The sequence below is a fragment of the Giraffa tippelskirchi genome, chromosome 11 (genome assembly GCF_054371585.1).
Source record: "Giraffa tippelskirchi isolate mGirTip1 chromosome 11, T2T-mGirTip1v1.2.pri, whole genome shotgun sequence".
Classification (NCBI taxonomy): domain Eukaryota; kingdom Metazoa; phylum Chordata; class Mammalia; order Artiodactyla; family Giraffidae; genus Giraffa; species Giraffa tippelskirchi.
Window position 1 is genome coordinate 31,975,035 of NC_137285.1, and position 24,491 is coordinate 31,999,525.

A 24,491-nucleotide genomic window follows, 5' to 3' on the forward strand; every position below is an offset into this window, starting at 1 on the left:
AGGCAGTGCACTGTGTGGCAGGTACTGAAAGTGCTGGTCTCTTTTTTTGTGTCTAATATGCTCCCTTGTAGGCTCTCATGGTGTTAGTTATGCTTTATTCCCTCTGTGCATTAACAGGGTCTCCCATCTTTTCACATTATTGTGACATCAGGCATTTTAGGCAAGTTACTCTTTAACCTAAGGAGGAGAGGAAAGGAAGGAGATAGCCAGTTAGGTGGGCGCAAAATAATTGGGTCAGTATGCAGAATGGAGCATCCATAAGCTGCAGAAGGACAGACAATGGCAGAAATGAAAACTGTTACCGATGTATGAAGGGAAAAAAAATAATTATGGATTACTGAATATCCCTGTGTGCTCAGTCGCTCAGCAGTGTCCAACTCTGTGATCTCATGAACTACAGGCTGCCAGGCTCCTCTGTCCGTGGGGATTCTCTAGGCAAGAATACTAGCGTGGGTTGCCATGCCTGCCTCCAGGGGATCTTCCCAACCCAAGGACTGAACCCAGGTCTCCCACACTGCAGATGGATTCTTTACCAACTGAGCCATCAAGGAAGCCAAAGAATACTGGAGGGGGTAGCCTATCCCTTCTCCAGGGGATCTATCTGACCCAGGAATCGAATTGGGGTCTTCTGCATTGCAGGTGGATTCTTTACCAACTGAGCTACCAGGGAAGTCCCTGAATATCCCTAGCATTCAGTAAACTCACACCAGAAAGAGTCTTTCATAATATTCATTTGTTGTTTTGAGTAACTTTACTGAAAAGTTGGGACTCTTCTTACTGTTAATACTGATTGTAAGGCCCTGATCTATCCCACTCAAAGAACTACTGACCTAGTAAAGGCATGATAATATTTTTCTATAGCAATGTGTTAATGTCTTTCTTCTCTCCATGAATTTTTTCCTTTCTATGGTTGCAACTTTTGCCTTAATAATGAAGATATTTATTTAATATTTTGGCTTTGATTGCCAAGAAAGCTCTGGCCCCATATCTCTGTTTCCTCACAGGTCTCTGTAAGATGATGAATCACTACTTTGAACTTGATTAAAACTATACTTATTCTTCCCCAAAGATTCTGATTTGCATCAATCCTGTTTATGTTAATAATACAGTGATATCAACCATTGCCTCAAAAATTTTAAAGTTAACTTTAAAGTCCTTTTCATTCACATCTCATATTCAATCTCTTACTAAGTTTTCCACAGGTACTTAGATTTTCAATTTAATTTCTACTCTTGCTTTTGATATTTGCCTCTGAAATTTTATTTCTGTTTAAAAAAAAAAAGCCTTCCTAAACTGTGTTACTTTAAAACTGGTAAGTTAACAATATTATGAAAACAAACTTCAAAATTTGTGATCCTGAAATTTAAGAATTTAAGTTTATTTAAATTTGGCTGATATATAATGCCTGAAATACTATGTTTTTGGTTTTTTGACTCACACTTAAACATACTGTATTCTGATAACTTCACAAAGTGAATTATGATGTGTGTGTGACATAGTGTGTCTACCACTAACAAAATAGGGTATACATGCTAGTTTAGTGTTTCATGGTTGGATATATTCATTTATGCAAGAAAATTACTTTGCAAATTTTTATCAAATATTAAGAATCTCACAATTGTCGCAGAATATGGAATAGGAAAAAAATTCTTAGAGGAGAGAAATTTTTTCTTTCAGATTAGTAAGCAAAGTGTATATTGAGAGAAAATAACCTACATCAGAGTAGGAAATTTTAGTGCCATATTAGGCACTAACAAGGATATTCAAGTACAAGATGTCTTCCTTATTTTCAATGTGATTCCTGAGAAGAGACATGCATATCAAAAGCAGTCAAGTAAAATGTAAGATGATAAATAATTAAGGACCAAATAAATGGAAGCCCTAGTTCATGTAGAAATATTAAGTGTTGGGTGAATCATTGAGTATCCTATACAATGTCCAACAGAGGGGTGCGATTCACATGAATCCAGTGTAATTCTAAAGCATTAAAAGGATGATGCTGAAAAAGTAGAGTTAACTTTAACAATATTGTTTTGAAACATGTAACAAGTGATTACACCAAAGGCTTTAAATATCTTACAATTTCATTTGTTAATTATACCACACAGTAAACTGGAAAAAAAAAAAAAAAGAAGAAGAAGCATCACTTTAGGTGAAAAAGGAGTGAATCCTATGAATTTGGGCAGAAGTTCTCCAGACTTTTTCAGTTTCTCTGTGTCATGGTCATGATCCTAGATTGACAGTGAGTATGTGTTGGATTAGGGAGTTTGAATAGAGTAGCAATTGAGAAAGTTTTGTCAAAAATGGAAGAGGGAACATCACATAAGAACAAATAATGGAGAAAATGTATGCGTATGAATTTTGAATTAAAGTTTTTTTCTTTTCTCTCCCCCTCCTTATCTTCTTCCTCTTCTCTCACCTCCTCCTCTTTCTTCTTATTTCAGCAATTTTAAGCAGCTCTGATACAGAAGCACAAAATGCAGCCCAATTTAGTGCCAGGGAGTTACTTGCTGAGTGTTACATAAGGGCAAGGAGAGTGAAGGTGTTGACAACAGCTCAGCTTAGGTGGGAAGAAAGTGATGACTTGAGGAGTTTGCAGATTAGGAGAAAATGACAAGTTAAGGGACCCTTGAAAGACAGGACATTATAGGTGATGAGGACTAAAAAAGCTGGAATAATAAGGATTATAATTAGAAAGATATCATAGGTTAAAATTCCAGAGGTGCAGTGATTTTTAAGTGATGGCAAACTTGTCTTGACAGCTACAGTTGTGAAGAAAAATGAAGTGAGTGTTCATACATTCTAGAGGTGTAAGAAACAGGCACCATAAATGTTACTTACATAGAATGTAAACCACGTGCCGACATTCTTCATGAGACTGGAAAGATGACCAAACTGGCAGAGACTGTGAATGGTTGAGGATGAAGGACTTTTAAGTAAAAAGGGGAGGTTTTAACGATCTGCAGGCCACAGTGTAGCCCAGGGCAGGAGAGGGTGTCCTGTCATTGGGGGAGGGCCAGATTTCAGCCATGGCGAGCAGACCGATAGAGAATTGAGACAAAAGTGGATGACGTAATAAGAGAATGTGTAAACCACAGAGACTGGTCTTCAGAGACTGCCTTAGAGCTGAATTTGAAAGAGGGAATGAAAAGAGATTCTCATTTTGGTTTTCTGGCCATAAGGTTCCCAGCGGAACTCTGGTGAGAGATGTGTCGGTCAGTTCTGGAGAAGATCCTGGTCAGAAGCCTGTAAGGACTCCCGGTCAGGCAGAGAATGCCAGTGTTACTTATCACACTTATACGTCTCAGACACCGCTTCCATCATGAAAGGAACAAAATGGCGTTGGGCAGTCTTCCTTGAGGAACGTGCTTTCAGTTTTTGCATTATCATTTACCAGTTTAATTGTGTGTCAAAGCAAGACTTGTTCTGTCTTAGGTCAGCAGGCTCTGTGGTAGCTGCTGTTTGGTCCATGTGTCCTCTGGTTTCCTATTGTTTCAGGACCACCCAGTCTAATTCCAAATGACAACATTTGTATCCCTTAGAGCACTTTTTCTGTAGTCAAGGCTTGCTCTCCCCTCATGTATGACATCTCTGCCAAGTGGGATCAGCGTGCCTGGATGGTGAGAGTGAATCTGAGGCTGCCTCTGAACTAACTCTCCGAGCTCCCCTGTGGGGTCGACTCCAGGTGCTCAAAGCAGAAACTTGCTTAGTGGCTTCCCCTCTTTCTCAGTCTGACTTCTCCATTCCCTACCGGTATTTCTGGGATCTGTTCTCTCAGATTCTTGTCATAAGCAAAGCCAACTAAGAGAGGTCCCAAGAAAAGAGGTGCCGTCATCCACGCATTCCAAGTGGAAGTTTGGTATAACACGGGTCTCCAACATCCAGGATCTAATGCCTGATGATCTGAGGTGAAGCTGACGTGATACTAGAAAAGTGCACAATAAATTCAATGCTCTTGAATCATCTGGAAACCATCTCCTCACTGGCCCTTGGAAAAATTGTCTTCCATGAAACTGGTCCTTGGTACTAAAAAGGTTAAGGAAAGCTATGCTAGATTACTCAAGAAGGAAGGGAGTGTCTAGGAAAGATTTGTAATCCTTAGATACCAGACTATAGTGAGGACTAGGTGACCAAGAGTGGACTTGGGTGGAAAGAATTTCTTTGGAGAGAGTTGTGAGTCAAACCCCATCATGGTGAAGGGGCAGGTTGTGCTTTCCCTTGCTCACATCTAGAGAACGACTCACCCCTCCTCTGACGGGTTCGCAGGGAAGCACTTCAGTTACGATTGACAAATAATGGATATTTCTATTAGAGAATGACGACTATTTTGTGTGTTGTCAAAGACAGACTAGAAGTTGTGGGATGAGCCCCAGAATCATCCAGAAATAGTCCTCTCCACAGGAACAGGATACAGAAAGAATTTGTTTGTTTCTTCCTGCTTTTAACTTTTAGAATTCCACTTTTCAGCATAACTCGTACAACCATTTCCTTATTCATTTATTGTTTAGTTGCTAACTCATGTCCTACTCTTCTGACCCCATGGGCTGTAGCCCATTAGGATTCTCTGTCCATGGGATTTCCCAGGCAAGAATAGTGGAGTGGGTTGCTATTTCCTTCTCCAGGGGATCTTCCTGACCCAGGGATCAAACCCTAGTCTCCTGCATTGCTGGCGGATTCTTTACCGCTGAGTCACCAAGGAAGCCCTCATTCATAAATTCACATGTGTTCCTTGGCAACAAGAAAGTCAAGAGTTTCAATCCATGTTTTAATAAAATTCATGGAAAATTCTGGGAATGTACATATAGCCAAAATTAATAATAACTATCAATGCTGAAGATAATAGGGGATGTTTTAAATCTTTGAATCCTAAATGGACTAATCTATGAATATTTTAGGGGCTTCCCAGGTGTCGCTAGTGGTAAAGAACCCGCTTGCCAATGCAGGAGACATAAGAGATGCAGGTTCAATCCCTGAGTTGGGAAGATCCCCTGGAGGAGGGCACAGCAACCCACTCCAGTATTCTTGTCTGGAGAATCCCATGGACAGAGGAGCCTGGTGGCCTACAATCCATAGGGTTGCAAAGAGTAGGACACAACTGGAGCTACTTAGCATGCATGCACACTAATATTTTAGCTGTCATTTTTAGTTGTATACTTAAATCTTGCAAGTGATTATGATTCTTGATGTGTGAACCATCAGACTTTCTTACATATTAATATATACCTGCTTTGCATGAACTAGAAACAGCTACTTATTGAACTGCCTAAACTCACTGCTGCTCTAGCCTTGGTTAAGGGGTGCAGCTCACCATCAGGGCAGCTCTCCTTCATTTCCTGCTGGCCTGTCTCCACTTTTGCCTCCTGGACAGTTGCTCTCTGTACTCCTTGTTGTCATTCATTTTACTGAACAGGTCCAGCTCAGGAGGACTAAATTGCAGTGAACTGTCAGTGCTGATGGACTGGCTGTTTTCCAGGCCATTCTTGTTGGCGATCTTGTTGGACCATTACATGCTGATTATGGTTTATTGATGATGCCTGTGAAACTGCTTAACAGGCCAGATGTAGCATCTCTGAGCAGTGGAAACCTCATGACTGGATAGTATGTGGTGCAGCGCTTCTGTTTTCCACACTCCGTGGTGCTGTGTCAGTGACATGCTGCCTGATAACCTCCTAAAGGACATGTAGCCCTTGACGGATTTGCTGTACGATCTCTAGATGTTTCAGCCCACCTCGCTGCCTGAGTAGAAAATCACAGTAACTTTATGTACTCACTGGCATTTCTTCCTTCTTTAATACACTGTGTTTTTTCAATCTTCTCTGACTATTAACAAGTTTTTGAACAATATTTTCATAGTTGAAAGTTGGTATATGAGTAAATTAAAAATTGGAATCCTTGAACATTTGGGCTGTGGTGAGGATGTCTGTGTGTGAACTAAGCTCTGTGATTGTTGAAATCATGTGTGTCTGTGTGTGTTAGTCGCTCTGTCATGTCTGACTCATTGTGACCCCATGTTTGACTGTAGCCCACCAGGCTCCTCTGTCCATGGAATTCTCCAGGCAAGAATACTGGAGTGGGTAGCCCTTCCCTTCTCCAGGTGATCTTCTCAACCCAAGGACTGAACCCGGGTCTCTCTCATTGCAGGCAGAATCTTCACCATGTGAGCCACCAGCGAAGTCCATGTCATATCTTAAAACAAGAGCACTGATCAAGGTGATTTATGCGGTAAATAAGCTCCTGACCACTAGATGGAGCTATGAAACCTCTTGCATTATTAACTGAGCTCTTGCAAACATTCACTTTTCTTGAATGAAGAGTTTTTCCTTGGAACTTTCTTAGTCTTTTTCAAGTTTAACCCCACCTCGTACTGATGATTTAAAAAAATGCTCCAGATTCTCTGTAATGATGACTAAGCAAGATTACGGTAATGACATGGAAGTATAATGATTATATTATGTTTCAGGAAGGAAATGGATATATTGCCAAAGTCACCTCATAGTTAATTCGGACTTTTCACTAATAGGAATAGGTTTATCATGGTGACACCCTAACAATTCCTCCTTTCTTTCTTTCCCTATTTATTGGTCTGAGACACAACTCATTAACTTCATCTATTTGGATTGTGGACCCCAGATTGCCTCTAGGACTTAGAGGCTATGAGAGTGTGATTACATTTGCAGTGGGTATATAAACCACTACCGGTTTAATAAGCACACACAATAATTTTTCTTTCTCTCTTATTTACTCTGTGATAATCTGCAGGTCCTAGTGAACCTGGTGGAAAAAGGATCAATCCTGAAAAATGATTAGCATTTCCTGTAAAAAACTGAGTATAATTGCAGTATTGTGCTACTTTGTGTTTATCCTTATGTCAAAAGAAAGATTTATTTCACTTCACTTTAATTTACAAGTAATCATTTAACTGTTTTGGCTTTCACCTATTATAACCAACAAAAGAGAAAAAAATTCAGTTTTCCCAAATATTTTGTACTCCCTGGCAGAGAATAAAATGTATAAAGTAGCCATTCAATAAGCATTTATTATATAAATCAAAGACTCAAGTTACCATAATTATATTTTGCATTATTAAATCAGTGCAACTTCATTTGTGTCTCTTATTATTGTTCAGACTTTAATTTATTGAATTATCATATATTTCCAGTAACAACTAAGATTTACATAAGATTAGATATGGTATTCCATATTTAAGACAGATTTGGGGATACTGAAATAATAATAAAATTCAGGGGACCGCTATGTTCCTTATTGATTCAGGTACTTAAATGAGATTCATAGACTTTAGTAATTTTAATCAAAAGGCTTTCTCTTAACTCTAAGTTCAGATGAAAATTGGTAAATGGGCAGAAGCTAACTATCAGTCAGATATTTTTGATGGACATTATTTGTGAAGAAAGGCATAATCAAAAGATTCTTTTTAAAGAAGTTAAATGTTTTTGGTAGACCAGAGACACAAAATGGAAGGATGCTTCACTTGGCTCCTTGCTCGGAGAATGAGACAATCCTGGAAAACTGCAGATAAAGAATCAGCCATTAATCTCTTCTGGCATTCAAGCCAACTTGATACAAATATAGAAGCTAAAATGAGTCGATTTTACTTCTGAGAGTAAATACAACCCCAATTTCCTTTCAGTCTATAAAAGGCTTCTAAGAAATGTGATGAGACCTGGGCTCACACAAAGAAAACATTAAAATATATGTTTCATTTTCAAAATGAAACTAGCATACTCCCCTGATTATGACAGCAAGACAAATTCATAACAGAACATTCAGAAAATGCAAAAACTGCAAATGAGAAAATAGGAATTACTCATAATTCTATCACTCAAAGAAAACAACTTTCAGAGTTTTATTTGCATGCTTGTGTATTTGTGGAACCATGCTGACTATATTTTTCTAATTTGCCTTTGTTCTTTTTTCATGTAATATATAGAGAGCTTTTTAAAAATCCCTAATCTCCTTTTTAAAACATGATTTTAATAGCTGCAAATAATTCTATTATATAGATATGCAATGACAATTTGACCAGGTGTGCATTTTAGATGATTTCTTAATCTTGGCTACTGTATGCAATGCTACAATATATATATATATATATATTTCTTGGTCTGAATTGATATATGGTGAAAATCTGTCTCAGAATAACTTGTATAAATGAATTGTCATATAATACAGTGATCTCCAACTTTTTCAGCACCAGGTGCTAGTTTTGTGGAAGACCATTTTTCCACAGAAATTCAAGAGCATTACATATATTGTGCACTTCATTTCTATTATTATTATATCGGCTCTACCACAGACCAACAGGCATTAGATCCTGGAGGCTGGGGACCCCGTAATGCTTATCTTGTAAAAGATCTGTGTGTGTTATAGATTCAACTCTGTATTTCACTACTGTTTTTTAACCTATGCAAAGGAGCACCTCATATAGCACTCTGATTCCTCCATTGACCCAGCATAGTGCAAGCAACAGGGGCAAGTGCAGGGTTGGTTCAGGTGTATTTTTCTAACAGTTGGTAGAAAGACACAAAGATCATATCTGTCTATACTTTCTAAGGTGCTTGAACTTCTAATTTCTGAGGAGAACCTAAACACCAAAGAGTATGCCACACAGCTACATTTGTAATCCTCATCAAGACAGCATTTATTACAGCAGTGAGCACAAAGAATTAATGTAAAGGCACAGATGCCCGTCCCAGTAGGCCTGCTGACAGTAAGCATTTTACTAATTTTCTGTATCTGGCCATAACTTCAGCCAAAATCTCATTTATACCAAAGCTTCTATAAATTTAGCTTCTTTTTCTAGAAGCCCAGTGAAATAATGGTAAAAGTTGTATTGTGCTCACCAACCCAATATTAGCAAGCAACTGTTATTAGCTGATTTCCTTATGAAACTGTTTTGTTATTTTCTAAAGGAGAATTTTTTTTTTTTTAATAAATTTATTTATTTTAGTTGGGGGCTAATTACTTTACAATATTGTAGTGGTTTTTGCCATACATTGACATGAATCAGCCCTGGGTTTACATGTGTTCCCCATCCTGAACCCCCCTCCCCATACTTTTTTTTTCTTTAACTTTTTATTTTAAAATAATTTAAAATTTAGAGAGAAGTTGAAGGATAGGTCAAATGGTGGATCCTCATAACCCAGATTCCACAGTTGATGACGTTTAACAACACTTGCCTTTTTATGCTGTTAATGGGGTTATCAAGGCAAGAATGCTGAGGTGGTTTGCCATTCCCTTCTTCAGAAGGGCAATGCCAAAGAATGTTTAAACTACTGCACAATTGCACTTATTTCACATGCTAGCAAAGTAATGATTAAAATTTCCCAAGTGAGGGTTCTACAATATGTGAACTGAGAACTTCCAGATGTTCAAGCTGGATTTAGAAAAGGCAGAGGAACCAGAAGTCAAATTGCCAACATCCACTGGATCATGCAAAAAGCAAGCAAATTCCAGAAAAACATCTACTTCTGCTTCATTGACTAAGCTAAAGCCTTTGACTGTGTGGCTCACAACAAACTGTGGAAAATTCCTAAAGAGATGGGAATACCAAACCACCTTATCTGCTTCCTGAGGAACATCTACGCAGGTCAAGAAGCAACAGTTAGAACAGGACGTGGAACAATGGACTGGTTCCAAATTGGGAAAGGAGTACATCAAGGCTGTACATTGTCACCTGCTTATTTAACTTATATGCAGAGTACATCATGTGAAATGCCGGGCTGGATGAAGCACAAGTTGGAATCAAGATTGCCGGGAGAAATATCAATAACCTCAGATATGCAGATGATACCACCCTTATGGCAGAAAGTGAAGAGGAACTAAATAGCCTCTTGATGAAAGTGAAAGAGGAGAGTGAAAAACCTGGCGTAAAACTCAACATTCAGAAAACTAAGATCATGGCATCTGGTCCCAGCACTTCATGGCAAATAGATGGGGAAACAGTGACAGACTTCATTTTCTTGGGCTCCAAAATCACAGCAAATGGGGACTATAGCCACTAAATTAAAAGTTCCTTGCTCCTTAGAAGAAAAGCTATGAGAAACCTAGACAGCATATTAAAAAGCAGAGACATTACTTTGCCTACAAAGATCTGTATTAGTCACAGCTATGGTTTTTCCAATAGTCATGTGAGATTTGGATCATAAAGAAGGCTGACCACCAAAGAATTGATGCTTTTGAACTATGATGTTGGAGAAGACTCTTGAGAATCCCTTAGAGTGCAAGATCAAACCAGTCCATCCCAAAGGAAATCAGTCTTGAATATTCATTGGAAGGACTGATACTGAGGCTGAAGCTCCAATACTTTGGCCACCTGATGTGAAGAGCCAAACTCATTAGAAAAGACCTTGATGCTGGGAAAGATTGAAGGCAGAAGGAGAAGGGGATTAGAGTGGACGAGATGCTAGGATGGCATCACTGACATGATGGACATGAGTTTGAGCAAGCTCCGGGAGATGGTGAAGGACAGGGAAGCCTGGCATGCTTCAGTCCATGGGGTTCCAAAGAGCTGGACGTGACTGAGCGACTGAACAACAACAACCACGCTTGATTGAATTCTCCAGTACCTCTCTACCGACCATCACAGCCATCTACATGTATGTATCTGGCAGGAATATCAGCTAAGTCAGCAGTCTCCAATCTTTCTGTCACCAGAGACCAGTTCCATGGAAGACAAGTTTTCCACAGATGGAGGGGGGTGATTTTGGGATGATTCAAGCACATTATGTTTATTGCACACTTTATTTCTATTATTATTACATTGTAACATATAATAAAATAATTATACCATTGTCACTTGCCACTCACTGATAGGATTTTAATATGAATCTACTAGCAATTGATTTATTGTGATCTCTGTGCAGTCATACCTCTCTGCTTATGATCAGAGCTAGCATCACCACCTCATCTCTGCCTCAGGTCCTCAGGCATTAGGTTCTTATAAGGAGCACACAACCTATATACTTCATATGTGCAGTTCACAGTACGGTTCATGCTCCTATGATAATCTAATGCCACCACTGATCTGATAGGAGGCAGAGCTCAGGTGGTAATGTGAATGTTGGGGAGCGGCTGTAAATACAGATGAAGTTTCACTGGCTTGCCTGCCACTCACCTCCTGCTGTGCAGCCCGGTTCCTAACAAACCATGGACCAGTACGAGTCTGTGGCCTGGGGGTTGGGGACATCTGACCTAAGTGATGCTGTGTTCTTCTTACTATACTTTATCCAGTAAGTGGCTACAATATCAATATTCCCATTCTTATTCCTGATGACTTTAACTCTGGTCACTTGATTAAGTGATGTCTCCTACATAAAATTACTATTTTCCCTGTGTAATGAGTAATTACTTTGTGTTTTATGGGAAGACACTTTGACACTATGAACATTTAGCTTTCCTTATCAAACTTTTGCCCACTAGTTTTAGCATCCATTGAGGGTTCCCACCTGAAACAGTTGTTACTATGATTTTTGCCAAATGGTGATTTTCCAATTCCACCATTCTTTACATAAAGATGCCAACTAACACTATCATAATTTATTTTGATGCTTAGATTTCTGAAAATCTGGCCCATGGGGCAATTTTAAGCTGATTTCGGTATCATTTTTAGTATTCCCCTGTCATTCTTTGAGCAGTTTTTTGTTCTTTAGCACATCAATATTTTCTAGGTTTATTTGTAGTTTTCCAGCTCTGGTTCCTGAATAAGCCATTTCTCTCTTGAGCCCAGTTTCTGTTAGTGCAGAATGATATTTAGAAAACAAAAAATAATAAGCTAAGTGTGCTTACTGACACTGGTTTCACTATTTTCTGTCCCACTCAATTGGCTAATTGATTGAACTAGGGAAAAAATAATGCTTGTGTGGTATATACATATATATATATATATGTGTGTGTGTGTGTGTGTATATATATATACATATATGTGTGTATATATATATATATATGCATACATTCAGGCACATGTATAAGCACATTTACATCCTCGTTTCTCTCTCTCACTTTAAATTCATGGCAATGCCTAAGTTCACTACAATACCTCCAATTCCATCTCACATCCACAGCATGCATTACAGCTTTTTCCCTTACCGTGTCTGTCTGTAGTTTCCTTTCCTGCAATGAGAAACCTGATTTCTGCTTTTCAATACCTGTGAAGTTAATTCATTCAGATGATTTCTTGGAGCTGCTGCCCCAAACCTCCTTTTGCAGCTGTCATATTGCACAGGAGCTTAACTCCCTTGGCTGTCTCCAACAAGTCCAGGAGAAAGGGAATGACAAGGAGAAGAAGAGAAGTGAAAGCTCTCTAATGGTTTTGGACTAAATTATCCAAAGATGGAAAGAAAAAAGAAAGCAAGAGAGGAAAGAAACAATACCTTTCTATTTAATGGATAGATAATTTGGGTTAAAAAAGCCCTTGCTGTCGATTTTTCTTTGAGTGGTTTTATTTCAATCAAACTAGATATATGACATTTAAAAAAAACATGCCTCCCAAAGAGCAAGAATCAAGTCTTTGATTAATAATGGAGGCCAATGTCATGTGAAATGATCTGAGAATCCATGCAGTTTATCTCCAAGTCATGATTTTTCTCTTCATAATTTGATCAGAGCTGCATAAAACTCTAGGGACAGATAGCTGACATACGTAGGATTATCCTTAATTCATTCTGATGTGTTCACTTTTGTTTCAATGATATTCAAACATAAATGTTAACAACGTAGATTATAGATTTTTGATTTTTTTGAGCGGTATTCACTCAGGAATATGAGTTTCTTTTACATCAAAGATATCTAGAGCATTATTTGATGATCAGCTGATAGAGCATAATGAAATTAAAGTTGTCTTCCCTATTCCTAATAAGTAGTATGGAATGACATTAAAATCTAATAGCTCAAGTGCCCAACTTTTGATCATTCAGTGGAGTTGCTTACTTAATTCTTTAATGGCACAGAGAAATTGAAAACAGAAGAAGAGAAACTGAAACACAAAAACTCTAGTATAAATTCAACATTGTTTAGTAAGAATACTGCACACAGGACTGAGTTCTGTCAAGGAAAGAAAACTATTTTGCAATCAAATTAAATTATTGACATTATGTTAGAAGGCTACGATGAATGGGATGTAAGCTTGCATACATTACCTTTTCTAGCCTGTTTACTTACAAAGATCCAGTCACAGATGATCTTATATTTTCTTGCATTGTCAATGTTTCAAGCACAGAAGATTGAATGCTAGTCAGCAGCATTGTCACACAGTTTTGAAACTGACAAAATATATTTATTCAAAAAATTTATTGAATGTTTACTATGTGTTTGGTATTATTCTAGATACAATAAAGTGATAGATAAGATATTATAGTATATAATAAATATTTAAATATTTATTCTGTGCCCTCATAGATCTTCACTGGGATAGAGGCATGCAGGTAATATATTAAATATACATACATATACATAAAATACGTAACATAATGCTAAGTTTTATCAAGAAAAACAAAGGTGGGTAAGGAAGTGGAGTGTCAAGGCTAATGCTAGTGTATCAGAAACACAAAACACTGCAGATAATCACAAAACTTACATAGTAGAACTGAAAAAAATCAAGACACTGTTTAGTTCAATTCCTTTTTTGCAAATGTTGGTTCTGAATTCCACAGAGACTGTGACTTACTGAAGCTTCTGTGGCTTTTTGGTGTCTTTGCTAGGACTTGTGATTGCTTGCTTAGTAGAATGTTAGTCACATATCCTACCTGATACCCTGCTATTCAATACTTCATTACAAATTGAGATGGTGACTTAAAGTGTCATCTCATTTCTTGGGGTCAAAGGTCTCCTGAGGCTTCCTAAAAATTTATTCTTTAAATTTTTCTCATCTTCATCAAATTAATATTGTACATAGTTTTAAAAGACAAAGACTATTATATAGTAATATAGTATATGCTGTACTTTAATAATATCTAAAATTTAAAAAAACAAAAATCTCTATTCCCATCTCTCTCAGTGCCTGATTCTAACTCCTAGAGTTAATCACTTTTCAATTTTCTGTATGTCTCTTCTAGAAAATGCCTCCATATACCTAAGGAATATACTCACATTTCTATCTCTTGGTTTTCCAACCTTTGCACTTAATAGTCTCATTGAACAGGCACAGTTTCTGGCATGTTATAACAATAGGAATTAAAATCTCTCTTATAGCTTCCTTAAGTTTCTTTAGTAGAGCTAGTATTTTCCTTGATCTTTGTCTTAGTCTGTTTGGTCTGCTATAACAAAATATCATAGACCAAGTTACTTGCAAACAATAAACATTTATTTTTGGAGTTCTAGACGCTGGACAGTCAAGATGTAGCAGATTCATTGTCTGGTGAGAAACAGATTCTTGTACATGGACGGCTGTCTTTTCTTTGTACTTCATATAGAAGAAGGTAAAAGGGATATCTCTGGGGTCTCTTTTATAAGGGCATTAACCCTATTCATGAGGGCTTTATCTTCATAAACTAGTCACCTCGTAAATGTGCCACCTCTTACTGCTATCACATGGGGCTTTAAGATTTAACATGTGAATTTTAGAGGGACACAGCATTCCATCTATGGCATTATCCTTGAACCACCCCACATTCATGTCCTTCTCACATGCAAAAAGCATCCATTTCATCCTAAAAGCCCCCAAATCTTAACTCATTCAGCATCAATTTAAAGTCTGAAGTCCAGTGTCTTAGTTAAATGTCATCTAAATCAGATATGGGTGAGACTTAAACTATGGTTTATCCTGAGGCAAATTCCCTTCTAGATGTGAGCTGTTGAAATCAAACATATTATATGCTTCCAAAATACAATGGTAAGACAGGCATAGAATGGACATTCCCATTCCGACTGGGACAAACAGAAAAGGAGAAAGGAGCAACAGGTTCTAAGCAAGTCCAAAACCCAATAGCACACATCCAGATTGACATTAAGTTCCATAATAACCTTCTGTTTGTTTGACGTTCTGCTCTCCAGACCCACTGGGGCAAAGGTTCCACTTTCCTGGCACATTGAGGTATGGGGTCCCTTCTCCTGGACTGACTGCACACTAGTGCTATTTCCCCAACATTGCTGGGCAGAGATTGGGTCCCTCAAGGCACCAGGCCGCCCTGCCAGATGGCCTGCGTGGACAGGCCAGCAGTAGCCCTCAGCCTGGGTCCTACCCAAGCCGGCTGGAGCCCACAGTACTGTGGCTATGGCTGTGCTGGGCACCTTTTGAGATTCAGGTGAAAGTAGTCTACTGCCACAGCTCTGTACTCAATGCATAGGCAGAGAAGGTGTTTCGTTGATGCTGTCAAAATTTGCTACCTGTGCCTTCCAGGTGGGTGCTTTCCATGGTTCTTGTCACACTCAAGCCTGCTAAGGCCCCGCCTAGGTGAGCTGAGGAGTGCAGAAAGCGGAGCCCTTGATATGTGGCACTGCCATAGTGCTGTTGGCCCCTCCTTTGAAACTGCTTTGATGAGCTCAATTTTCTTCACAGTTACTCTTCCATAGTCTTAGAGAATAGCTTCCTTAGAGATGGCTAATCCACACTAGTCACACCCTTAGCTTTCTGTTTTGGCCACATTTTTTTCATTTTTAATAAAATGAATGTCCTGAGAATTATTTTCCAAATCTTAAATTCTGCAGCTTCCTTTTAGATTAACCATCTGACTTTAAGTCGATTCAGTTAAGAGAAGCCAAGCTGCGCCTTCAACACTTTACTTAGACATGTGTGTGTGTGTGTGTGTGTGTGTGTGTTAGTCGCTCAGTCGTCTGACTCTGCAACCCTGAAGACTATAGCCTGCAAGGCTCCTCTGTCCATGGAATTCTCTAGGGAAGAGTACTGGAGAGGGTTTCCATTGCTTAGACATAGCCTCAACTAAACATCCACTTCCATCACTTTCAAGTTCTGTCTGCCACAAAACGCTGGGGCACAAATACAACTCAGCCAAGTTCTCTGCCTCTTTACAACAGGGATGGCCTTTCCTCCAGGTCCAATAACACCTTCCCAGTCCCATCTGAGACCTTACTGGAATGGAGTTTACCAATGTTCTCTTCAGGATTACTTGTGTGCACTCTAAGAAGACAGGCTTTCTCTGTAGCTCTCCCTTTTGTTTCTGAGCCCTCACCTTAAAAGTCTGTTGATAGAAATCCAGGTTTTGCCTTTTGCAGTTGAATGTCTGTTGAGAGCCCTCTTTCTGGTTCACACATGACCATGCTTTCTCTTTGTCTTCACTTGGTGGAAGGTAGGAGGGATCTCTTTAGGGGTCTCTTGTATAATGGCACTAATCTCTACAGTCTTTCTAGGGATGTGCTATTGCTTTTGATTTACTATTTTCTCAGATAGAGCATTCCGAGTTCTTCCACTTGGCCATTCCCACCATAAGAGTCCTCACTCCACAGGTCAGGGAATCAATACGGGGATTCATTCAAGGGTTTCTGAATCTATAAACTGTCTCAAGTCTGGAAATTGGCTGATTGGCTCTGACTTTTTTTTTTTTAATTCAAGTTAGACTTTTGTTTTATTTTACTTAGAACTCTTCTATTTATACAGATCCAGTAAGAATTTAATAGGCCTCCTATATGTTTCACTTCTAGCAACACCAGGATCAAACAGTCAGTGATACAGGTCTGTGCAGATCAGACTATTCTGACTGCTGCTTTAGCCCTGTTGTCCATTACAGTGACCAAGCACCTTGCCTTTGGCAGTTGTGTCTTTACTTGGCCTCTGTAACCCTAGGATCTAACTGCTCCCCTTGTGTTTAGGTTTTTCAGTTGAGGGTCTATAGCTCCCACTGTAAGGTCTGAACTACAGAGAAGATAAGTCACTGAGCTCTTCAAGGAGTTGGGGTTCTCACAAATTTATTCGTCGAAGTAGTGTTGTGTGTGCTCAGTTGCTGAGTTGTGTCCTATTCTTTGTGACCCCATGGACTGTAGCCCTCCAAGCTCCTCTGTCCATGGAATTATTCCAGCAAGAATACTGGAGTGGGTTGCCATTTCCTCCTCCAGGAGAGTAGTGGCGAGTAAGTCTTAACTGACAAAGCCATTCTAACCTTCCAATCTCCCTAAGTCTCTGAATCCCTTCCTTTACTTTAAACCAATGGAATTTGAACATTTCCAGTTTGGCCAGTGTGGGCTTCATGTCTCAGCCAACCAAGCACACAAACTGATAGGCCCTTTTTAACTCCCCAAGCTGCAACATTACATTCAAAATCGCTGCCTAGTGAGCCCATATCAGTAAATTTGACCTGATTCAACTTTATGTTCATGGAGGAAATTTAGGATAATAACCATTTGATCAATCTCAAGTCAAAAAAAAAACAACAAAAAACAAACTACATTCAGAAAGGATGAATATTGCTTCTCGGTCTTTTGACTAAGATCAAGTGCACAGTGGGTGAATAGATTAAAAAGATGCGGTACATACATAAATGGAAGGCTACTCAGCCATAAAAGAAGATTAAATCTTGCCGTTGTGACAACATGGATGGACTTTGAGGGTATTATGTTAAGTGAAAGAAGTCAGTCAGAAAAATACAAGTATCATATGATTTCACTCATACGTGGAGTACAAAAAAGAAAAACAAACAAAAACAAAATAAATGAACAACCAAACAAAAACAAACCATAGATACAGAGAACAGAGTGGTGGCTATCAGAGGGGAAAGGATGGGAAGTTGCAGGATGGGTGAAGGGGATCCACTGTATGGTGATGGGTGGAAATTGAATTCTTGGTGTGAATATACTCTAGTGTACACAGAAGTAGAAATATAATGTTGTACAAATAAAACTTAGATAGTGTTATCAAACAATGTTACTTCAATAAAAAATAATCTAAAATAAAAACAATCTACAGTCAATAGTTAATAGGTATATTTTAAATAATTGTGAAACATTTAAATTTCATTTGATGTTGAGACATGCAGGCTGTCCTCTTCCGGCTTGGGTTTGCTGTGGGCTGACACCTTGTATAGCTTCATGCCGCTGCGGGGAAGCTTGTTGGATTCTTTGGTGTCTTCCCCCCATCTTGGACTTCTAAGCTTCTTCTCTCTTATTTATTAGTAACCTTTGATCTGAGGGTGGGAATGATAGTAGAAGAGGGGATTAATAATAAATAAAAAATTAATAATGCTATAATAATTAATAATAAGCATAAACTAGTAATAATTACTTATAGTTGCACTCTGAGTTTGGTATAGACAGATCTGTTCTCTTGTGAGGTCACTGAAGGGACTCTGACATCTATCCTGATCAAAATTCTCCTACCTGAAGATCAGTTCTTGGAAAACCAACAGGCCATATCCTCTGAGAGAAACCTCAGCTTTCCAGATATACAACTGACAAGACATAGGTTATCTCTCCCTTTGCATAGTCCACGGCTGGTCTGCGATAAACAGCCATGCATGCTATGCCCTGACCAACTCCAGGAGTGCAGTCCCCCTGCTCAGCAACTTCTCTTGTACAAAGGCTGAAGCTATTTTCTCTAAGCCGGAGATAAGGAGAAACACCACTTCACTCTCAGGGCGAAGAGAGGTGACGCACAGTCTATGATTAGACCTCTCAAAAATCTCTGTGTCTTTTTGCTTTGTCGCATTTTCTTGCCTCTTCAACTTCACTTACAGTCTGGAGTGAGATGTTTAACTGAGTGTTGAAAACATACTTTTGGAAAATATTTTGGGATAAGACATATGATTTGGGGGTTCAAGCCCAAATTAAGAATTAAAAATTACATTTTAAACATTCAATTACAAATATTTTCTACTAACTTCCTGCTATGAAAGAAAAAACTACAGCTCTTTCTCTTATCTCTTTTCTCCACATAGTTTCCTTTGAATCCATCCTCCCAAAATAGTCATATCACATTTTGGGTTGAATCAATGTTTAGTGTATATATTATTGGGATTATAAATATTTGAAATCAAGTCATTATTTTGCAGTTTCTTTCAGAACATGGAATGATTTTTTCTGATTGAAAATTTGGGGGCTATTAACTATTTTGGGAATTATGTATCACTAATTCCAAAAGTCTTAAAATGTTCAAATCTCAAGAAGAATGTAATTTTCCCTTGGGAAAAAAAACTCTTTTAGATCCTTATCTTCATGCATCAATCTGGACACACTGTCCACAGTTGTGACCTGGGATTTCCCTTGATTACCTTCTTTAGTGTTCTTACCTTTCTCCTGAATATCATGGAGCTTGATTTTACTGTTTCTTGGTTTACTTACTGATTTTACAAGATGAAAGGGAGATCCTATGGTCGGATAATGCCTTTATTCAACTTTCACATTTGATTCATAGAAAATGCTTTGCTCCACTGTCTTCTGATTGCAATGTGCTAGGATGGTTTGATTACTTTCTTGTTTTTGATCCTTTGAGTATTCCTCCCTCTCTGATCATGATGGTGGCTGAGTGGGCCTGCCTTTCTATTCTGACAGCTCATGTCTTCAGTTATGGGAAGCTGTCTTCTTATAACTTCTTGGGTAATTCCCCCTCCCATTTCTTCTTTTCTTTCCTGCTCCCACTTTCTCTTTCCTTTTCTGGAATGCCTAATTTATTATTTGAATATCTTTGACAGGTCCTCTTTTTTTTTTTTTTTTTTTTTTTTTTTAAGCAATCTTTTCTCTAATATCCCACTCTTTGTTTCTAACATCTGGAAAATTTCCTCAATTTTTAAATTTCATAATTTCTATTGTATTTGTATTTATTTTGTGAGACTAACATTTTCCAATAACTAGTTTTTGGGTTTTGATTATTCTCGTTAAAAACAAACAAAAAAGCAACCAATGTCTTTATCTTATGTACAACTAACCTTCTCTTATTTGAAGATTTTACTTAGTTACTTTTCTATCACTTCCTAGATAGTTTCCTCTGAGTTCCTTTATTTCACTTTTGTCTTTCTAGAATGACAAAACTTATTATTATTATTTTTTTTTTTCAAATCTGTGTGATCCTCTTTCCTGTTTATCCTTAAGCTTGAAGCACTGAAATGCTTTTTGGAGATTCTTCTTAAGGAGATGATTTGAGATTTATAGTCCTATTATAACATTAGTAGGTAACCTGACAGTTTGATGTGGTCAGGCCCAAATGTGAGCATCTGTGGATCTTTTCTTTGAGGTAAGTCAATTTTCCTAGAGAGGATTCTCCAAGTTCTGTGCAGTTGATTATGTGGCTCCTCGCATCCCTGGAGTCAGGTTGTTAATGTAGACTGTGGTTTTCAGTGTTCAGGAGATCAAATTCCATTTATAGCATTCCTCCTAACTCTGTCCCTTTCAGCTTGTCTTTTTTCTCTCAGGGTTGAGTCTACTTCTAGTTCTCTAGAGGGTAAAGCTCTAGTCTTCTGTTGGGTGGTGAAAGCTGAGAAATGCCTGGCTGCATTGAATGGATAGTTTCTTGGGCATCTAACCATCACTTAGAAACACTTTCAAATAGTCCTTCAGCTCTTTCTTAGTGGCATCTGGAAGATCATGCTCAGATATATTTAGGGGTCAGCTTTCCTTAATTCACTGTGCCTTTCATCACTCTTAACGTTCACTTTTGAACCTTCAAGTTTTGTTGATGTATCTTTTCCACTGTCATAACTTGAACTTTCATCTTTGTTTTTGCAGATTTATGTTTCTTTCATTCTTTTTTGGTGTTATCAGTGCAGTTTTGAGATGTAAAAATAAACATATTATTTAATCTATCATATTATATGGAAGCCTCAAGCCTTCTCATTTATATTCACTGTACTTTTGAAAAGTGTTAATGTCAAGCAAATTAGTGTGATTTAATTTTTTAAACACAAAATATGTTAGGTATAAATAAAGATTAAGAATAATATCTATTTAGAATTATTGTACATGTTTGGGAGAAGCATATTATTAGAAATTAAAATGCAAGACTCATTTGACTGCATCTTTGCTCAAATAAATAGTTAAATCAGTATCTTCAGCTGAATGCAAGTTATGTTGGAATACATACAATATGTTATGCAAATTCCATATCTGAATTGTTAACAACTACAGTTTTCATTGATATGGGTATTTCAGAAATTAATTCATTAAAGATCTATTGAGCATAAGATAGGTAGAGAAATTCATATAAAATTACTTTAAGTTAATATTCAATCATAAATTCTCAATCATGAAATTGTCATGTATCAGCAAAATGAATCCTATTATCCAGAATTCCTTATTATGATGATATATGGAAATTGTTATTCAATAATACTACTAAAATTTAAAAGTATGTCAATGAAAAGATGAAAAAAAATGGTTGTTTTGGCTTCTGATTCACACTCAAGGCCTGATCTGTTATCTCTTCTTGGTTAAGTTCTCTTTTCAAATTTGATTCATATAAGGATTGATGATATATTAATGAAATGCCAAATTTTTATCAAAAATTCCACTGCATATCCCTTCTGTTGCCCCAAGTCCAGCATCTTCAACAGCTTGACCTGGTCTTTCAGACCTTCGCTGTAAGGGGTCTTGGAAGAGGTGAGTTCAAGCAGTATATCCCTCAATATTTCATCTCCTCTCCTGACGACATACTGTACAGTTCATAACTCAGCCTATATTTTTATGCTTTGATATAGTATTGTTTAGTATAAGATTGGGTCCAGGTGTTTTATAAATTAATACAATTATATGTTTATAATTTCTTGTTGCATGACTATGATTATGAGCTAATTAGACTTTTTCCTGAAATAAAGAGTTCTTTATAAATCAAGCTTTTGGCATCCTAGGCTAGGTAGTTAATTATAAATGAGTTAAACTGATGAGTTTTTCATTATCTAATATGAAATATGATTTTAATAAACCATAATTCTGGAAAATGGGGGAAAATTAGAAAAGTGATTGGTGAATATGATGATATAGTGCTATAGAAATCTAAGCACCAAAGAGGAGAGTGAACATAAGAAAAATGAAAGAAAATGATGTAGGAAAGGAAGAAAACTAAAAATTTTTTGAAAGTAAGTACTTTGTCATTATTACTGATAGCAAAACTTTATGAAGTGCCCAACTAAGAGGGAATAAAAGTAAAGGGTGATTTAAAGATAGCTGTGGTGACACATTCCATTATGGTTCTCTATCAATAATTTTTTAAAAAATAGACTGTACTGGGAATAGTCAATTTAGCATCCAACAAAGTTCTATTATTACTAAATAATCTGTAACTTTGTACAAATCTAACCTTCTAAATAGCCTGAAACCTTTCTAGTGTAATATAATGTTGTTTTCAAGACTTAGAGTAAAAGGAATACAATTGGTCAAAATGAAATAAAGCTATAAGAAACCTAATATTTTTTAGAGGAAAACAACTACCACTTAGCATGAATAAGTAGTTCATTTATAATAGTTATTTGTTGGAGACAAAACAGGAAACCACTATGAGGTACTCAGCTTCTGCAAGATATATATTCCAATTACTTATATTGCCAATTGACTGTATTTGACATTGTTGAGTACTTTGCTCTTTGGAAGTGGAGGGCTCTATTAAATAATAAAAGGTCCTTTTTGTATGGACTATTGCCTCTAATTTAGGTTATAAATTTCTGTAGATGACAGTTCAAAGTCAAGACGGTTAACACCACGAATATTACTACTACTAATGTGTGAATAATTTTAAATGTTGCAGCTGATTTGTGTGATTCAATTTAAAAATGATGTATAGTGCTGTGTTTAGTAGAAATTTAAAATATTTTTATTAGTGATTGGGAGTTCTATACGAGTTTTGGTGTTCTTAGTTTGATAACCATAAAAGTAATTATTTGTATTTGCAAAGAGAAAAAAAGAATTGGAGGCAAAAAACCATACTGAAATTTCTCATAAACCTTCTAGACATTGTAGATAACATACTATCCAAAACTCTCTGGACCAGTGTAAATCAGATAAATTGATATTTTTAAAGGGATAAAAAGTTAAAACTGATTTATGCAGAGCTAACAGATCACTAAGAGTTGATCTAAGTGTTAATGTGTGTCCAAATAGGCTGTAAATCGAATTTTCTTGTCTCATTTCTTCTTATTTTTTAAATGTCAGAGGCTTCATACTAACAACAAGCATTGTAATAAGTTTATGATATAATATTGTCATTACAAGTACTTTTTCTATTTTTTTAATTTTCTCCTTAAATATCTGTTTTCACTTCTTTGCTCTGTTTCTCTATAGGTTCTCACATTTATGGTATGATTTGTTACCTCTGTGTGTGTATGTGATCTTGTAAAATATGTAGTAATGTTTGTGTTGTTTCACTGTACCTTAATTTGTACAAATTGTGACGTACTTTAATTTATACATGGTTCTCATTCTGGTTTGAGATTTTTTGCTTGTTTGTTTGCTTTTACTGCCAGATTACTTTAAAAGTGGCTGTAACAATTTCCACTCCTATTAGTCCATGAAAGTCCCCAATCCCTATAGTCTGGTAGGTTTGGTATTAATATGCAATCTGAATTTCTGCAAAATTCATTCTTGTAGGGTTAAGTCTTTCTTGTATTAATCTGCATTCTCTGGTTACAAGGTGTTATTCTTTATTGATTTCAGATACAGCAAATATCAGTCCCAGTCTGTCATCTATCTGTGTGCAGCTGATTAAAAATCTTTTCATTTTGACATAGTTTTACACAGGAAACTATTTTCATTCTGCTTTGTGTTCATGAAATCCTTATCTACCCCTAAGTCACAAACATACAGAATTCACCTGCATTTTCCTTTTTAGCTCTATAATTTTACCTTTTACATTTATAGCTATGATATATCTGGAGTTCACATGCTTACGATGTGAGGAATCCAAATTTACTTTTTCAATATTCATAAGATTTTGCAACTTCATTCATCTTTCCCCACTGAAATGTGTGCATGTGTGCTCGGGTGCTGAGTCATGTTTAACTCTTTGAAACCCCATGGACTATAGCCCACCAGGCTCCTCTGTCCACGGAATTCTCCAGGCAAGAATACTGGAGTGGGTTGGCATTTCCTATTCCAGGGGATCTGTCCGATCCAGGGATTGAATCTGTGTCTCTTGTATCTTCTGTATTGGCAGGTGGATTCTTTACCACTGTGCCACCGGGAAGCTCATAGTGTTAAAATTGCTATTAAATTTGTTGATTCAGTTATTTTTTTCCATAATTCTAAAGACATTTTTTTGTATATATTTTAAATCTGTATTGTTAGCTGTATGTATGTTCATAACCATAATATCTTCTGGAGCTAGTGTAGCTTTTTATCATAATATAATGTCTTCATTGTCTCATGGTATGTTTCATTGAGATTCAATTGTCTTATTTATAAAATTGCAACAGGTTTACTTTTGCTTAATTTTTGATATTATATCCTTTTTTCATCTGTTTATTTTCAGCCCTCTTGCTCTATTTCTTTGAAGAACATCTATTACACACGGTACATTGCTGAGTTTATTTTTATAAATTCAATTTTAGAGTCCTTGTGCTTTAGACTGAAAATTTATTTATATTTTCCATGATTACGATTAAGTTAGAACT

The 24,491-nt window shown here is 37.1% G+C and overlaps 1 protein-coding gene across 3 annotated transcripts in view; it reads left to right on the top strand.

Annotated features, from left to right (window-relative positions):
* The first annotated feature begins 241 nt into the window (after positions 1-241).
* LOC145526900 (uncharacterized) overlaps positions 242-24,491 on the top strand; it is a 32,309-nt gene continuing 8,059 nt past the window's right edge. Inside the window, exons 1-5 of one of the 3 annotated variants that reach the window (XR_014069285.1) lie at positions 242-671; positions 2,109-2,242; positions 6,142-6,210; positions 14,335-14,432; positions 18,234-20,702. The gene's annotated coding sequence lies outside the window, so the exon portion shown is untranslated. Of the gene's footprint in view, positions 672-1,542; positions 1,842-2,108; positions 2,243-6,141; positions 6,211-14,334; positions 14,433-18,233; positions 20,703-24,491 lie in introns of those variants that run through there. The other 2 variants (XM_081543703.1, XM_081543704.1) reach the window with 2 other exon arrangements.